This window comes from Alosa pseudoharengus, unplaced genomic scaffold (assembly GCF_046254945.1).
Source record: "Alosa pseudoharengus isolate Yale_2024_CS ecotype anadromous, Long Island Sound unplaced genomic scaffold, YU_APseudo_1.1 YU_APseudo_1.1_scf_1, whole genome shotgun sequence".
NCBI classification, from domain to species: Eukaryota; Metazoa; Chordata; class Actinopteri; order Clupeiformes; family Clupeidae; genus Alosa; species Alosa pseudoharengus.
Window position 1 is genome coordinate 52,878,686 of NW_027468564.1, and position 6,266 is coordinate 52,884,951.

Here is a 6,266-nt window from a genome sequence, read left to right on the forward strand (position 1 = left end):
GTGTGTGTGTGTTGTGTGTTGTGTGTGTGTGTGTGTTGTGTGTGTGTGTGTGTGTGTGTGTGTGTGTGTAAGAGAGAGAGAGAGAGCAAACAGACAGGCTGTAAAGTGCTGTGACCACCACAAATGCCTCATACACAACCCTCGCTGCTTTGTAGCCAGGGCGCATCGCTTGCCGCTGCATCTGAAACGGAGTTCAAAGAGCTGGTATCCAAGTGATAGAGTCTGTTCTCTTTTGCTTGCCAGCCCTCTGAACTCAGCAGTAGAAGAACTTCCTTTTGTGTCTCGTCCACTCAAGCCATAAACTTAGATAAAGCACTGTGTATCTAATACCCTGGGTTTTAGGACTCCATTGCACTCGCTATAAAGGCTTCTTTAACTGTGTTTTTCAGTGAATCTCTTTCAGTGAAGCCCTTTTTTTGTTTGTTTGTTTCAGACAAGCTCAAAGAATCTTTCTTTTAATTTTCACCAGTCCTTCCTGAACAGAGGGTCACGCGAGGTAGGCGCCATATTGTTCAGCGACGCCGTTTTGATTTGTGCCCAGGTCTCAGGAGACCTCATGGCAGGGACGGCACATCACACATTGTTTCTATACCTTATCAAAGTTTTTATGTGTAAGCTACCGCAAAACAGGATTAGCCCAGAGAGAGAGGCACACAACGGTCGTTATTAATCTGTGGTGCTTGTGCGCACGTACCCCTACCCACACACAACCAACTTCAGAGACTTCGAAAAAAGTAAAGCGCTCAAGAAAAAAAAGAATATTTTTTTCACTGATAGTGATATTTTTACCCCATAACTGTGCCCCCCCCCACCCCCCTTATTTAGATCTCAAGTCAAAATGGAAGTTTATTTTCTCAAATTGCTCCTTTTAACTCTATCCTGTTAACGCTCCGTAACAGTGGGATGAATGGCTGCCTTCTCTAACTCTAAGGGTGTTAGGCACCATGTCCAACTTCAAAGAGGCTCTTAACTCCACACTTTAATTGTATCTTAGCCTGCTGCTGCTTGCTCGCCATCTGATTCTGCTGACAACTGCACTCCTCTTCTCTCCCTCCAACTCTTCCTCCCTCGCTCCCCTTGTCTGTCATTAAGGCTTTCCCTCTCTTCTTTCACCTCTCTTTTCTGCCCCCCCCCCCCCCCCACACACACACACACATACATACACACACACACAGAGAGACATGGGCACAAACACACACAAACACACAGAGATACATGGGCGCAAACACACACACACACAGACTTTTTTCCTTCCACAAGTGGTTAGTGTTTCTTTCGTGAGTAAGTGTTCTAGATTATTGATTGGCTTAGTCATGAAAGTCTGAGGTCGGACTAGATATTACAGCTTTTCTATTTACTTCTACTCAATCCGCATCTCGCTGTCTCTCTCTCTCTCTCTCTCTCTTTCTCTCTCTCCTTTTGGATCACTCGTTCCTTGGCCCTGTATGTGCCTTTATTTGCCATTGTCCTCCAGATATTCCTCTCAGGCTTAAGATAATGGGATAGTCACTTCAAAGTGATCTTTGTGGAGTTTAACCCCCAGCTGACAGTGGAAGTGGACAATACACTAATTGAGAGCAGTGCTTGATCAGAGGATTCAGTTCAAAGGGAGATGCAGATGCTCCCTTTAGATGCTCTTAACTTTATTAGTGTTTATGATCATGCCAGGGCTAAAATGATCTGCCTTTGAACGTCTCTGAATTAGATTCACTCTTTTACTTGTTATTGGTTCACTCTGTTATTTACCATTTCGTTTTACATAAGAAATAAACGTTACATAAGAGATAAAGGTTTGAATCTTTTGTGATGATTAGACAAGTAAAAGCATTGAGTTCAACTTTGTTAGACTGTGGTTAAAATCTATCCTGGCCTGACTTCCCTATGTCTCTGTATGTAAGTAGGTTCATTCAAAATGTGTGCACCATCAAGGAAAATATTAAAAACACAACTTCAAAGTGGTCAGAGGTACATAAATGTGACATGAGTATAACCAGAGACAGCATTTAAAGTCTTACAAAGTTACAAAATTGTCCCATATAGGACCTCTTGTTGACTCCAAATGTTGAGCATGTGAACCTAAGTCTGGACAGGCAAAGCACTTGAAGTGAAAAGTCAGCTTTAATTTAACATGTCACATTGGGAGCTCCACCACAAGGTAGCATATTATCTCCCTTTGATGTTACTTAAGCCCTCAAAGCACCTGTATTTATGCAAACAAGGGACCCCTAACTTTCACCGCATTGTTTAATACCAGTCAAACAGGAAAATGTAATTTTTTTCCCAGGAAGTTGGGGCAAGGTGACACATGTGTTTAATTTGCCCCACATTGCGCAAGTCTTCAATTAGCCTCATGCTCACCCCTGGTTTTTTCGAGGTTTAAGAAGCAGCAGTTCTTCTCCTCTCTCTCTCTCTCTCTCTCTCTCTCATCCCCACATTGTGCTGCCACTGCTCAAACATTTGGATGCCTCTGTGAAATGGCTGGGCCCGCTACAAAAGGGTCGGAGAGGGGTCAACATCAAAAAGGGTCGTTCTGCCACTTTACAGCCCCCCTGTTCAGCACGGTCCAGATAATTGTGTTGGCATGAAATGGCCAACAGGTGTGGTTGCATGAAGTCCCATGCAGTGCTGCGCTGCTCACTGTGCTCTGCTCGCACTTCCTTTGAAAGAGCTTTTTTTGGAAAAAGTGCATTGGTGGACGAGCTGTGAAAGAAAAGTGACTGGGGGGGGCTTCAAATGTGGCCGTGCACAGCATGTGGGATTGTGACATCACAAGGCCAGACATTCCTGCTGCCCTTTCCTTTTAAGAGGTTGTTCAGCACACATTTTACGGTCAACCTATAACTTGCCTATTGAGCACTCGTAGTGTCCGGTGCAACAGTGATCTAACCTACTTTTCAAAGTCTCCCATTACAATTAGAGAGGAAAGAATATGTTTCTGTCAAAGCTTGATGGGTCCTCCTTGTTACTGGCAAAAAATGAGACCCCAGTGTGAATATAAACTTCTGTTCACTATAGCAATGCCATATTTGAAAGTATTTCCAAATAACTTCTTGTATGCAATTTTCTGAAAGAGGAAAGTTTACCCTGTGTAAATAAAGATAGATAAACTTATTTATTTTAAGATATGTTTTAAGATACTTTGATTCTTCAAGGCAGGCTTTAACATGACTTTTTAGACTTTATTGACAAATAACAAGTTAACTGTTTGTAACAGTGACGGGTACACAAGGCAGATTATTCCCCTTTACCTGAAACTTGAAAATGTTTCAAATAATATGTAATTTCCCAACTGTTAGCCGCGGCTTATACATTGATTTTGTAAAATTTCTTCAGCTGAGGTTAATACACGGGGGCAGTTAAATATGATATTAATATGGTTTTGTTTCTTTTAACTTGCATAAAACACTGTCCTGTGGCTTATACACAATGTGGCTAAAACACAGGAAACTACTGTAAATGAATCAGTCTTTCATCATAGCCTCATAACCAGTCAGAATTCATGCCGGGTGATTTGATGGATACATTTCTGTCTGATTTCCCTCACTATGACATCATCAATAATTCCTTGGACCTCCCTCTATGTGTGGTCTATAGTCAAACTGCTGTAGCACGATAGGTGGTGCAAAACTCAAGAAAAGCAACTTAGGAATTTCAAGTATTAAATCTGAACTATATCTGTCTAGAAGATGCCTTAGTCTCTCTGGTACCATACGCCTTCATAATGTTTCTGGGACATTGCGTTCTGGTTTTGGTCAGTTGGTACGTGATGTTTTTGGCCTTGTCTTCGCCTCACACACCTTAAAGGTATATGTCACATAGAAACATAAATATTCTCACATTGGCAATAAGCATACAAGTCAGGATATGCTTTATGATGCCTTCAAGCTTTGAACAATCCAGTGTGTGTGTGTGGGTGTGTTGTCGTACCAGTTCATGCACTGAAGAGCTTGTGCATTTAAAGGCTCGGCTGAACTTGAGATATAAAAATGACACCAGCCTACTCAACCTGAGGGATTTATTGTTGCTGATGTAAGTTGATCTAAAGGTGGCTTTGCACTGGAGGGACTATTTGCAGTTCCTAGAAGCTTTTGAGAAACTACATCTTTTCTTGCACATTCAGACTACACGGAACTAGGGGAAATTGTAGTTCCTCTGACTATTTGGGCCAGGGTAGAGACTTTTTTCTGCATATAGGAACCATGACTGGCATACTCACATGAACATGTTGATTGGTCAAGCACAATAGCCAACTTAGCCATGCAGCAGAAACGTAATATGTGTAAAAATCATTAAAATTTGCTCGACAATAAAATTTTGCAAGAAAGCTGCAGAGGCTGACTAATGTCAAGTTGTTGGTAATCTACTGAAAATTAAATCACTGAATCATTCACTGCTATTACAGCTTTGGCTTGCCCATAGTTTCACTGACATTTTGAAGAGCCACACTCACTGAAGCTTAGGTGTCCCACATTAGGGCAACTTAGTATACCAGACCAGAAGTGATCATTGTCCACTGGGGTAGAGCAGCCAAAATATGCTAGTTGCAGATTATTTTATTAGCCAGTAAACTACAGTAACCAAAATAATTATGCTGTCTGTTTCATTACTTCATGTTCTATAGGTACGCTAACATCAATTTGATGATAATGTTTCTGCCAGTAAAAAAAAATATTCAACATTCATTACTTTACTAACATTAGCCTACTAACTAAAATCTTCCTCTGAAGCACTATTTGGTCGTAAATACAGTTTGGCGTCGATATTATGGGCAGGTTTAGGCCTACTAAAAGAGAAATATTTACCAATCATGACAATGTCGTAGTAGACTACATAAAGAGTATGACCCTCTTAACATTTGTGGCGTCCATTTCACACTATTTAAAAATCTAAGACAAGCTAATTCATTTGCAATGTTTTGGTCCACCAATGTGAGTGCTGTATGACGTACAACGTCTCCTCAACGTCCCTACTGACAGTGTGATAGCAATCCAAACAGCCCTGTGAAATGTGTAGTTCAATAGCCTCTCCAGTTGGTAGTTCATAGAACTGTGCTCTTCAAACTTTTTTAGTCTGAAAACACCTTTAAACTATGAAAATAGTTCTTATTAGAAACTCAACACTGCTCTAGGGCACGGCTTTGTATTATGTTGTGCTTAAATACATTTGTGTGAATTTTTCATTATGCATTGTTCATTAAACACTGTGTCTCACGTGTAATATCATCAGCATCATGTAATTTTACAATATGACAAAGTTCTGTACAGTATGCAACTGTTACTTTCTCAAGTGTTGCCTACTGCAGAATATTAGTAGGTTTTTGTTAGATTAAGATTGTAGGTTTTCAGTTGTTGTGACAGTTTATTACTTGTTTATGTAATTGTTGTTGGCTTTGTAATAGAGAATTCCAACCTAGAGTTTCGATGAAGTTTTTGATTTGGCCGTGGAAAAAAAACTCTCTAAAAGACCTGAAGCATCTAGCTCTTCTTTTAAGACTACTGAGATATCTCAGACTGTCTCCTGAGAATGGGCCCCTCTCATGAGAGTCTGTCTCGCTTTGAGGGAAGAACTTTCAAAGAACACACCAGACTTCTCAGGTCTGAATAATTCTTTAAAACAATCCCCCAATAAATGCAAACCCTGCTGATTATGTGGCCAGAGACATTTGTTTCACCGTATAATAACAGCACAATTGATCATGTTCTGACAAACTTTGTCCTCTTAACTCTCACCATGCTTTCACATTTAAGTAATTGTTTCACTCTTTTTCTCACTTATGTGGTTATTTAATTATACAAAGTTCTTTAAAGTTGATGTTCAACATCAAAGGAACAATATACTCTTTGAAGTACCATGGGGTAGGATCAGTCTCACTCTCTCTCTCTCCTTCCCTCCCTCTCTCTCTCTCTCTCCCTGCGTGTGTGCGTGTGTGTGTGTGTGTGTACGTGTGCAAGTATATTGGTGCTCCATACACCACGATTGACACAATAAACCCGGGAATAAGTCTCCCTGTCTGTTTTTGTGGGACATATACTTTAGGTATTTCTTAATTTATTTGAAATTTTACATTTCACACATACTTATATTCCAATACAATATTCCAGCTGCGGAATTACGCGTGGTTTGCTATAGGGAGACTGCTGCAATCAGATCCTATTCAGGGAGGTAGTGTAGGCTATTGGTTACATCGGCCCTTATTTTATGTCGCTACGATTCCAGAGATGAACGGGTTAAACTACGAAATATGCAAGAGGGGAGGTCTGTGTCTG